General features: G+C 33.1%; 1 long non-coding RNA gene across 1 annotated transcript in view; it reads right to left on the bottom strand.

The window, feature by feature from the left end:
* Nucleotides 1-2,824: 2,824 nt before the first annotated feature.
* Nucleotides 2,825-13,349, bottom strand: part of LOC117284745 — a 17,286-nt gene continuing 6,761 nt past the window's right edge. The window contains exon 3 of the long non-coding RNA XR_004515846.1: nucleotides 2,825-2,882. This is a non-coding gene — a long non-coding RNA (uncharacterized LOC117284745). The remainder of the gene's footprint in view (nucleotides 2,883-13,349) is intronic.

Below are 13,349 nucleotides of genomic sequence, written 5' to 3'. Positions count from 1 at the left end.
AATTAATCATTATTTTTTGTGTTCCCACGAAGTCCTGCCCTTTAATTGACTTGCAGATGCAGGATTTTCCTGGCTCCAACTCTATTTCTGGTTTTCTACCTTTACTTTTACTCCTGGATCAAAGCCTGTGTTTAAGAAACATTTATGCCTCTAGGTTTAGGAAATTCCCTTTGAACCCTTGTAGTGATACTTACCTAAACCATTAACACTGTGGGTGGTGACTGCTAAACTTAGTTATCGACAAAATATCATAAACCAATCTGTTTCATCAACTGAGTGGTGGGACCAACAAAAGGAAAAGGAACTACCATATTTAAATCCTAATCTGTGATAGGAATTTTATACACATTAATACTTTATATTTTTCAGTAGCTCCTTTCAGTGATGGAACAGGAACAGGAAAGTCATGTGATTCTTGCTTATTTCAATATGAGGCTTGTTCTTTGTGTATCATTAGAGTAATGTTTTTATCTTTAGAGCTGTATGATCCTTTAACTGAAATGTTCTTCCTCCAGGTATCTCATAGCTCACTTTCTCAAATCTTTTCAGTCCTGTCCAATTATTTCCTGCTCTATCAATAATATTGACATTAACTACCCTATTTACAAAGGGCATAAGCACATAATCACCTCACCTTCCCCTGTTATCTTTACCCTATTTAATTTTTCTCCACACCCTTTCACCTTTTAATGTACTATATAATTAATTCTTGTGTGTCGTGTTCATTTTCATTATCACTACGATATAAAACTTCATAAGGGAAAAAGATGTGTGTGCATGATCTTTTCTCTACCCTAGTGCTGAAAAAACTATTTGCCTTACATTAGCAACTCAATAGCTAATATGGAACACAAGTGTTTAATAACTCCTCTAACATGAGTTGTAGAAAACCTATTTATTTCAGGATCTGGGAAATTGAAGCATTAAAGAGAATGACTATGTGAACAAATTAATATTTAAAATTGAGTGTTGAGGCAGGAATTATGCTATAATGTAAAATTACAGCAACTACCCAGCTTTGGTTATAATATTAATAAATTAAAAAGTGTTGAACTGTAATCTAATACATATGAGCAGTAAAATCAGGTGGATCAGGATTTGGATACCTGGACTACCACTAACTACTTGGGGAACTGAAGAGAAGTTAATGAATCGGAAGGATCCTCAAGTTTCTTACCTGTACAATGAAAATAATAATGTTAATATATTGTTGTAAAATGTTATATAAGTTTTTGCTTTACCAAGGACATAGATATTTTACTGATACAAACTTTATTTGCAATAAGGCTTTTTACATATTAAAATATTTACCTTTTCTATTTGTATCATATAATTCCTTCTCTGCTTTTCATTATGTTGACTTAGTATGAAAGATATATCTTTTATATTCAGGTTTCCCACTTACAAACACATCCCACTTACAAATTCATCTGTCTTTAAGTAAAGTTTTGTTTTTATTATTATATGTACACATTTTTCCTACATGTACACATTTATTACCATTTTAATTTTGTATATTTATTGCTATTTGCAGTGTAAATTATTTATATAATAAACAGCTCTATATGAAATATATGTGTATGCTTTGTTGCTACTAGAGATTGAGCCTGGGGCCTTGCCCATGCGAAACACTTACTTTACCACTGAGCCAAGCTGCTACCCTCTACATTTCTGCATTTTTAAGACATGGTCTTGCTATGTAATTCAGACTGATATTGAACTCACTATGTAGCCCATGCTGGGATCAAACTCTCATCAAACTTCCCACATCAGCCACCGGAGTGCTGACATAGCACACATGCACAACTATGCCTGACTTGAGAAGTATATCTGTATCCTTTTCAAGAAATGTATGTTTTTCTTGTAATGGATATAATTTCCAAAAGACAGTTAAATTCCAGTAATAGTATGAAAAAAATTATTTGCACCCCAGGTGTTAATAAGAACACCTTCATATTCTGCCATTTACATTGTGGAATTTGCTCCATATGTAAACTTGAGATAAGTATGTTTTACCCTTTTAATCTAAGAATATTTATATTTTAGGTAACAATGATATTACATAAATGATGTTAATTCTTTTTAATTAGGATTTGTTGGAATATTTCAAGATAACCATATACTTTTGCTTCATTCCCCTTATTGTGATGAACTTCATTAGTAGAAGTTTCAAAAATGAAAAATATATACCTTACTGAAACAAAACATACTTGTTCATAATGTGTTTTCTTTAACTCTAGTTGCTATGTGTGAATTGATAATATTTTATTCAGTGCGTGTATTTTTCTGCGAACATAAGACTAAACAAGAAATATCATGTTGTTCTTTATTTTAACTCTGTGTTTCCTTCATCAAATTAATTTCAAAAGGGCTCATTTTCTTTTGTGATCTGTAGAAGCATAAATTACATAAATTGATGAGAAATTTATTTCATAATGATTTAGGATAAATCACTTCCTATAAATTTTAGGGTGGCACTCCATTTTAATGTAGTTCAGTTCTCTTGTTTCTCTGGAAACTAATTGATATATTTAAGGTTTCTATTTCTTGATTACATTTGTATGAGAGAAAATTTTCCTGAAATATCTATTTCATGAACGCATTTAACTTTATAAACATAATCTTAAACAGTTTCTTGTCATAATTTCAGATACTCTTTTATCGTTAGTCACCTTTTTTGAAAACATATAAAATTATGTATATGGAATTAGTCAGCTTTCCCATCACTGGGACAGAATATGTAAAACTCATAAATTAAAAGAGGAGAGCTTTGTTTTGGCTCCGTTTCCGTGAGTTTACTACATGATCGGCGAGGTCCAAGGCATAATCAGCGTGGTGGAAGGGGTTGATGGAGGAAACTTCACAGCACAGTGGTCAGGAAGCTGAGAGAGAAGGGAGGAGTCAAGAACAAGAATAAATGTACCAAAAAACTCAATTAAAGCTGAAAAAAAAAGAATATATCTGTCTGGGTAACCCCTCTATGACCTATATGCTCTGACCAGAGCCTATCTCCACAATACGTTCAGCTACGGAACTTATCAATAGGTGAATCCAGTGATGATTACAGTGTCCTCAAGATCCCCTTATCTTTGAAACATGATATATTGGTGGATATTTAGATTTAAGTGACGCCTTTCCAACCATGGCCTCCAAAATGTTCATGTCCATCTCATTAAGAAAGATTATTTTAGAGTACCTCTAAGCGTTGTCATTTTCATAACAGTTCCAGCTGTGCTAAAAAGCCCAAGGGCAAATCTTCCCTGAGAATCCAGGCAAACTTATCTATGAGCACTTGAAAAGCTCAAAAGTATAGTTCCAACACGCACTTGCACAGGGTAAACATTCCCATTCCAAAAGGGAGACATTTCAAGATAGAAAGGAAGAAGGACAAAGCAAGTTTTAATCTTACAAGGCAACATTAACTCTTATACCTTCACATCTACAGTCCAGGGCAAGTTGTGATGAGATGTGAACTTGAAAGGGATTGAGTATCCCTGCCTCTGTGGTCCTGACGGTTGGAACCTACATGGACTCTCACATTGGCTAGTTCTGTTAACTGCTGGAAGATCCCCACATTACTGGCATCTTCAGCACCTTGTGTTTTCCATTGTGCTTCAGACTTCACACAGCTTTGCATATCACCCTCTCAGAGGCATGTTGCTTGGGCTCCCAGATCTTCCTTTGAAATCTGATGGAAAGCTCTTATGTCTTCCAACTTCTTCTATTCTTCATGTCAGAAAAAAAGGACCACACGAATGATACAAAATTTGACTTCTAGTTTGAGCAATAGCCAGACCTCAGTGGAATATGGCTGCAAAGCCTTCTGAGTGCATTGATAGCTTAATTCAGGTAAAAAAAAAAACCCAGAAAACCAAGTCTCTAGGCAGTCCTTTTGGAGCAAGGGACCCAGATACTCTTTTGTCAAATGAAAGGTTTATATTTTGCTCTTTTGACCCTGTATGGGGTCTGGCCAATTACTGAAATGCCTTCAAGCTCTCTTGAGTATTATCCTAATGCAAACTACTCGGCTTTTTTTTAGTGTTAATCTTTTCAGCAAGCATACTCTCCTTTTCTGCAATTTACACGTTCTTCTTTTCTGGCCAAGTACCATATCATTTTGACATAGCATTTGGTGACAGATAAGCTAAAAGTCAGTTATATGTCCACTTCCAACACATTGGTCCAGAGCATGAATATGGTAAAGGATGTTATAGAAAGAAAGAATAAAGGAAGGAAGGAGGGAGGGAGGTACTAAAAATGAGAGCGAGTAGAGGGAAAGGAAATAGAGGAAAAGAGAAGGGAAGAAAGATCTCTCTATGAAAAACAGAGGAAAAAAAGAATACAAACATATATTTTTCTGTTCAAGCTACAATAACAAACTGCCATAGTCTTGGTAGGTTATGAATACAAAAAAAAAATGTTTCTCACAATTTTGGAGGACGAAAAGTCCAATATCTAGTTATCAGCAGACTTGGGACCTCTTGAGAATCCTCCTCCTGATTCACAGATGGTACTTTCTTTCTGTGTCCTTACACAGTAGAAGGGGCAAGGCAGAGTTTTGGAACATTTTTCTACGGATTCCTCCTTCACAAGCACATCGCTTCCCTAAGTTCTCACTCCTTAATGCCATTACTATGTCTAATGAACACATTAGGAATTCAGTATCAGAATTTGAGGATATGCAGACATTCACACCATAGCTAACTAGTGTATCTCTAACACATAGCAAAGCTAAAATTTTCAAAATTAGGTATTGTGAAGGCTCTCTATCATGTGGGTAAGAAGGTGTCTTGAGTCCAAATTGTTCTCATTGTGAGGTCACCCTTTCTGATTATCACATACTTTCTAGGAAATTTGTCTTCGGTATTGTCATCCTGGGACCTTATCTGAAGTATATTGTAATAAGCCTGGCTCACTGTTCTCAGCTAACTGCTTGATAATGAAAGATGGGGTCAGAAGTTCTTTCAAATCTCATACTATCGGAGAATTTGAAAGAGTTTGTTCTATTTGTTTCAGCCCTATTTCATGTACTAGTAATCACACATGAAGTCTTTCAAAATTCCTAGTAGATATGATTCTCAAAACTGAGTTTGCTTCCTGACACACAACCCCCTCCCCCCTTCCCTCTTTCCCTCCTTCGCCTCCCTTCCCCCTCTATCTCTTCCCTTCCTCCGGCTGTCTTTCCCTCCCTCTCATTCATGGTACTTTTCTGAGGACTATCTTTTAAAATGGGTGGGACAGTTAGCCCTTTAATCTGGTCATTATCCTCATTCACTGAAACGTGTTACTAAAATCTCATTCTTTCAACACCTTTTCCATTCTAATTCCTTAAAATGTGGAGCTTGGAACGAATTGGATCTTTCTAAACCTAGAAGCCCTCCAATTCCCAAGTTTTTCCTACTTTCTTTTATTTCTCCTTGGCAACTCTTTCTGAATTCATCACTTATCTTGAACTTTTGTAAGGATAAACACCAAGACACCCTACTTACTATTTTTCAACCTTGTCTTCTATGATTATTGGCTAAATATCCATAGAAGATACCTTTAAAAGACTGCAGTGAGGGCTGGGGATTTAGTTCAGCAGTTCGGTGGCCTGCCTTGCAAGCGCAAAGACCCGAGTTCAATCCCCAGTACAAAAAAAAAAAGAGTACTGCAATGAACATTAATATTTTAGGGTTTTTTTTTTATCACACCACTCCATCTCAAGTTCTCACTCACTGTATTAAGATATGAAATGGTAGAACCAAGACCTGTTATGTAGAGATACAAGATCCCAATAATGAATGTAACTGCACTGTGTACCTAAAATGGACCAATAAACTCAATGAAAGAAAAAAAAAGATATGAAATGGTAAGAAATAAGTTTAACATATTTGTGAACATAAAATTCAATGCACATGTTGTGGATTGAATGATTATTCTCCTGGTAAAAATTCAGGTTCAGTATCTAGGTTCCTTGTGCTCACTTGTACTCTAAAAAAAATCATTTTTTACTTTGAAATAATATATTCAAATTAATTCTCCTTCTGTCATCATATCTGATGTTTTGTGTTCTCTGCTGACTTGTCACTGACATTTTTCTTGTTTTATGTTATTAAATAAAGTACCTTCAATATTATTGTTTCAATTAATTTTGTATTGTTTTCAGTGTAGAGGTTACCTTTAGCATTGAAATACATAACAGAACTTACTTACCTGTACTCATTAATTTTAGCAGTGAGACTATACCTGTTATTTACTATTTGCTCAGATATATAGTGTGCTTATTACCAATCCATCAGTCTTAACAATTTCTATTTATTTACTACAAAAATTTATATTCAGATTCCATTTTTTGTTACAGAAGTACTTTTAAAAGTATGTCGTTTCCTTTAAGATGTATTTTTTAGAAAACTTTTAGGTTTCATCACTAAAATTTCTTAGACCTTAATGAGTCTATAGTAAGTCTTAGACTTCCGAAGTCTATATTTCCACTGGTTTCAGTGTTCACAGCAGATCTGTTCATCTATAAACAACTCATGTTGAGTATTTCATTTTATCTTCTGAGGAAACTAGTGCAAATCCTGAAATTATGACAGTGTGTGCTGAGGAGCATTATTAGGGGAACTATGTAGGTGACATTCTTCTATTAAAAAAAACAAAAGAACATTACTGCTGTTGTTGTTATTAAGTTTCCATAGGTACAACTTTGGCAATGTGTATAATTTCTTGTGCACAGAAACTTCCCTCTCAGCTTCTGTAGCAATGGTTCCTCCAGTGTTTGAATGAAAATATAAAGACAAAAATGCCTGCATTTGATCATATTTATTGATGGGCTTTTTTCTACTACACTGTAGAGGAAAAAAAACTTCAGTTTTCAAATTCAATTTTTAACCAAAATATATCTAAATCCTGGAGATTTTTTATTATTTGCTTAATGTGAGATGTACACTTTAATTATAACTGTCTCTTTTTTTAATCTTAGGAAGATGTTCTTCAAGCCCTTTTTGATTGATAATTTAATGAACTTTTTTATAATTTGAATATTTGCTCTGCCTTCTGTGCTTCACATAATGTTTAGTTTTGATCACCACAATCTGTTCCTTGTATTTTAGAGATCAGTGCATTATTTGAACTGCTTTATTCTTTCATCAGAACTTTCGTAAAATATTTTTGTAGTGTATTATTTTTTAATGATTTGACTTCACACGATTCAGTCTGATTTATACTCCTCCCATGGTATGTTTTAAGAGAAAATTTTTAATATTCCATTCTGCAAACTTGTTCCTATCTTCACAATTTTCCTCATGTTGCTGATTATACTTAGTTCATGCATTTAGTTGGTGTACTCTGAAATATCGGGTAAAGAACAAACTCTCACTATTGCATCAGACTATCCTCTTTATAGAAATTATAGAACATTATAGAAAAAGTTCATAGATGCATTATGGTTAAGGCTATGAATTCTGTGTGTATCATCATATTCATAGCTTTACAAAAATATGTAGTTATTTATTATATAATTTGGAAAATGTGTGGATGCTTTGATTGACACAGAATTCTGAAATTTACTGTATTTTAAAAATTCATCCATCTATTAAAATTATTCATCCATTTTTTACACATAGAGTCCATCATCATAAGAATATATGGTAATCTGTCTGCAGTTGAGTGCATCACAAAACTGCAGCGAACCTCCATATGTGTCTTCTGACATATATGTCCAAGAAGTCTGCTAGTTTCTATGCCTGAAAATAAAATTCCCAGGTGTTAATGTATACAGCTTTTCACACAGAAATTTCATTTCCCAAATACCTCTTTAAAGTAATAGCAACCCTCTCTTTTAGAGGAGTAAAGTAGATTTCCACCATATGCTCACCAGTCCTTCATAAATTTAGTTTATTATTTAATTTTTTCATACAGGCCATGTAAAAGGACAATAACATTTTTTTCAATTCTTTTGCAAGTGTCATTTTTGCTGAATTTACTTATCAATCATTAATGTTTTCTTCTTTGACTTAAGTATCTGTAGGACTACTATTTTTTAAAATCCCTAACATTTATATTTTGATTTCTATGTGTTGAAAATATATTGTTGTCATTTGGATAAATTACACATAAAGTTTTAGATCTCAAATTGTCACATTGAGTATATTTTTTCTCTTATTGATTGGCCTTTCATTATATTTCTAAGAAATTTTACCAGAGATTTAAAAATCACTGAATTATATTTATAATATTTTGAAGTTTTTTATTTCCTTAGGATCAATTTTTTGTATTATATTTGGTAAGGAACTACTACTGTATTACATCTTTTCTCAAGTGGACAGTCATGAGTAATTTATTAAATGTTCTATTTTCACCACTGATGTACTAAATTATTTCTATTATGTATTCAATTAGTGTATGTATGTTGATTGGTTTCTAAGATCTTTTTTTCTATACTGTTGATCTATTTGCAATGTCGCTCAACAATTCTGCTTTAATTACAAGAGTTTAAAATGAAATATGCTGCTTGTCAAAGAATGTTTAGAACTTTGTACAAATTTACTTAATTATAGGGCTTTAATCTAACTGCACTGTTTATAACAAAATTTAGAGTGAAATATCTTTATGATGTTGTTTTCCCATCACAAAAATGACCTATCTCTATGTTATCCAAATTAAATTTAATGTTTTGTGATTACCCCAGTAAAAGCCATGTATATAATTTATTAGCCTTAACTCTACATAATATATGTATATGATAATTTATGAGATTTTAGTCTGTATTATAATTTTAATTCTTTTACATAAATCTAAGTGTTATTAATAGTGACTCACATTTATTGAATGACCATAACCTCAGCAATTGTCCTAAGCTATTTTGTAAATATTTCATTGTTTACTGCTAATATTTTCATATTCCTAGCTTCATTGAGATATTATTGGTTTATCATTATATGTATGCATATTTGATATAAGCAAATATTTTACAATGATTATCACAATCTTGTTAATTGACATATCCTTCACATTTCATTTGTGTATCCTGTGTCATCATTTTTTCTGTTTTCATACCATTTAACATCTAATATTTGCTAATTTCAAGTGTACTGTACAGTAATATTAACTACAATCACCATGGTGTACATTTCAGAATTAATTCATCATGCATAACTGAATCTTTGTACCCTTTGACCAGCATCTTCCCATTTCCTACTTCTCCGATCTATAGCAATCACCTTTCATCTCTCTCCTTCAGTTTGATTATTTTACATTTCATGTTTCAGAGATCAAGAAGTATTTGTCTTTCATTCGATTATTTCAGTTGCTTAATAATATAATACCCTCAGGTTCATATATGTTGTCCCAAATGAAATGATTTCCTTGTTTATAGAGTTGAAAAACATCTATATTTCTATATGCATATATATGTATATATTTCATGTGTCATACATTCTTTACCCAGTTATCTGTCCGTGGACACCAAAGTTACTTCCACACCTGGGCTGTTGTGAATAAAATTTAAGTGAACGGAAGGGTGTTGATCTGTCTTCTAAAAGTTAATTTCATTTTCTTTGAATATATAACCAAAAGCAGTATTGCTAGATTGTATGGTAGTTCTAGTTTTATGTTTTTGAGTAATGTCTATACTATTTTCCATATCTACACAAGCATACATTCCTGTCTACAGTGTGTGTTATAGATTATATCTAGATGTCCCCTAAGTGCTTTGTGAAAGCATAGGTGGGGATTTTGTGTAGTGATTGCGTCATGCGGAGTGATGTTCATGAATGGATTAGTCCACTGATGAGTTTGTGAGAGCTCACGCCCCTGTTTGTGTTATATTTTTGATATTTATCCCTTATCAGATCTTCAGTTTGCATATCTATTCACTCTGTTGATAATTTCCTGTGCTGTGCAAAAGCTTCTTAATTTGTTGTAAACCCACTTGTTTTTGTGTTTGCTGCCTATGCTTTTGTGGTTGTATCCTAGAAGTCGCAGCCCATAACTGAGTTAGAGAGATTTTCCCTATTTTCTTCTAAGAGTTTTACAGTTCCAGATGTTGTCTTCATGTCTTCAGAACATTTAGAGTTGATTTTTTCCATGGTGTGAGATAAGGGTCCACAAGTTTTCTACATTTGAATTCCTAAACCATTTATTAAAAGTCTGCTTTTTCTAATCGCATATTCTTGATACCTTTATCAAAAATCAGTTGACCAAAATGTTTGGATGCATTTCTGGGCTCTTTATTGCTATTCCATCAATTCATGTAACTATTTTTACATCATATCAATCTGTTTTGATTACTACAGCTATAAAATATATTTTGAAAGAAGATACTGTAAACCCTCAAGTTCTAAATTTTTTGCACAAGACTGCTAAGACTGTTTCATTTTTGGGTGGCCTCATGTGAATATGTAAATAGTTTGCAATTCATATGAATTATTCAATTGGCATTTTGAAAGAACTGTACTTCAATTGAAACTGTAGATTTCTTTGAATAGTATGGACATTTCCATAATGCTATTTCTTCCAATTCAGGAACCTGGAAAAAATTGTATCTGCTAAAGTCTTAATAATTATAATGAGGACTCCGATGCTTCTGTAGAAAATGATATCAACAATTAATGAAAACTTTCATTGCGCCCTTTTTAAACCACTCTACCTAAAATTGTTTTTTTCAATCTTATTCTATTGGGTAGAACTTCATGTATAATATCAAATTGCAGAATGGTAGATATTCTTATGTTCTGAGTTTATGTCATTACATCTATTTGCTTTATACTTGGAATGGACATCCTCTATCATATTAAGATGCAACATTTTACTTCCATTAAAACTCTCCAGGGAAATGAGTGCTTAATTTTATTGATTTTAATATATTTTAAGACTATGCCCCTTTAATGTTTTAATATATTTGTTTTTTTAGTTGTTTTTTTTTTTTTAACAGGGTCTCACTATGTAGTTCAGATTGCTCTGGGACTCACTATGTAGCCCAGGCTGGTCTCAAACTCACAGCTTTCCTCCTGCCTCAGCCTCCTGAGTGCTGGGATTATAGGAGTGCATAAGCACACAATGTTTTAATATATTGAAATTAATTGACCAATTTTTGGATGGTGAACTATCTTTGCACAGAAGGAATAAGCTCTGTTTGAGAAACATGTTTATATCGATCTCTTAAATATATACATATAGATTAGATGGGATTATCAGTTCATATAAATTGTCAGAGATTATTTGCTCTCAAAATAGTTGGAATTTTTACTTATATTATTATATTATCATGAGCTATTTTACCCAATGATAAGGGCAAAAACTGCCTGGGCAATTTAGTGAAACCCTCTGCCCTCTCTCAAAATAAAATTAAAACAAAATTGTCATTCCATGGTAGAGTGACTGCCTAGTGTGTACAGCATTTAATGTGACATATTATAAAAAGTTTTAAAAAGAACAAAAAAAGATTGTGAAGTACTTGCACAATGTCCAATGTGGCAGGGTTCCCTCTCATCCCAGAGAATGTCTACTGATAGGAATTTGAAATGTTTCATGGCTATCTGAATGCAACAGAGAATGCACGTTTTCCTACCTTTATTAAAATCTTTGCAATCAGAAGAGTGTACAATTAACTTGAGATAAACAAAAGAAAGAGCATACACATATTCAGATTAAGAGAACAAATTGAATTCTGGAGATTTTTTATGTTCTTCTGGACTAAAAATGGAATAATATTTACTGGTTGTCGGACTATATTTGCACTGTGGGTGTGCTTTATTTCTCAGAATGTATTTGTAATTTGAATCTTTGTGTGGAACTTGTTTCTGCTCTCAGCTCTATCGTATATTAGCATTTTGACCTCAAGTACAATATTTAACCTTTCTTGTTTCTTTCATATGTCAAAAGGCTAAAAAAAACTTGCCCTAGGTACCTCACAGAGTTACTGTGAGTGTAAAACCTGAGTGTAAAGGATAGTGATTTATATATTACAAAATATTATGTAAGTGTAAAGGACTGTCACCAAACAGGAAAATACTGGAAAACTACATGTGACTTTTGTAATGGCCCTGATGATTCATCTCGTCTAAGACTCAAGACATATTATAAAATCAGAGGATATCCAGGATGTTCAAAGTCCTCAAACATAACCTATTTGAAGTAGATCAGTGATGAAAGCTAAAAAATATCAATGCAGTAGAGATGCTAGGTCATTTTTAACTGCTTTATATTTTATGTCTTGTGTAAAAAGCTGAGGATGGAACTCATTTCATACAGACTGAAAATCTAAGCAGATCAAAGATCTGGAAGAAATCTAAATTTGGAATAAGTTTATTTTATGTTGAGACAGTGAATGAGGAAGATTTTCCTTATAACATGGTGCTGCTTAAGGAGACAGGTACGGTACAAAGATAACCAGGTCAAAGAAAGTGATCAAACAATAGTGTCACATATAGGGTGCAGCAGTGGTATGTTTGGCTACTCAAATCTAAGCCAGTGATTAGATTTTTATAGTTCTAGGACTCTGGGTCAGCTATTAAATGAGCTCAGATTTTCTTCCTTTAAAGCTTGAAGTTCTTTTATCAATCCTTTTTTGCTTCTTGCTATAAGGTTAAATGCACAGAACTTAATCTCCTTTCAGGGAAGGTTTTTGAATAGAAGGCTCATAAATTTATTGCTATGACCAGACAATGTGAAAACTCATTATCCATAATATCGCATTAAATCTTCACGAAAATTCTGGAAGGTAGGTATTGTTATTTCCATTTTACCTATAAGTTTACTGAGTTTCAAAAGTGTTGAATAATTTTTCTAGTGTTACACATTAAGTTACAAAGCTAAAGTGTATATTCATGTCTGCCTGATGCAAAAATATTGTATTTCTGCAGCTGAGATATTCCAGTGGAAAGATGAGCAATTATTCAAGATATTTGTGTATTGTGAAAATGAAATCTGAACATTTGTCTATGTGCTATTTTTCAGATGAGATGGCTATGCTTCTGAATACTTTTAAGAATTATAATCACCACTACTAAGATGGATCCATTAAAAACGAAGACAGAAAATGGATTTGATCTTCAGCTCCATTTCTTATGACTTAGCTATCCCTGCTTGAAACTCTGTGTTAGGAAAGAGTCTGACCTCAGAAGGAAAGAGTACTATGGGCAATTAGCAATGACTAATGGGATTAGTGTCAAGTTTCTGCCATCAAGAAACTAGACTTTTGTTATTTTGATTTCAACTAAATTAAAATCAGCTGGTGCCTGGGATTTACCTCAGGGTTTCACAGCTTGCCTCGCAAGCGTAAGTACTCCAGTTCTACCCCTGGTAGCAAAAAGAAGAAAGAGAGAGAGAGAGAGAGAGAGAGAGAGAGAGAGAGAGAGAGAGAGAGA

This window comes from Fukomys damarensis, unplaced genomic scaffold, assembly GCF_012274545.1.
Source record: "Fukomys damarensis isolate Sample0158 unplaced genomic scaffold, DMR_v1.0_HiC HiC_scaffold_39, whole genome shotgun sequence".
Classification (NCBI taxonomy): Eukaryota; Metazoa; Chordata; class Mammalia; order Rodentia; family Bathyergidae; genus Fukomys; species Fukomys damarensis.
This window is presented reverse-complemented; position numbering and strand designations above follow the sequence as displayed.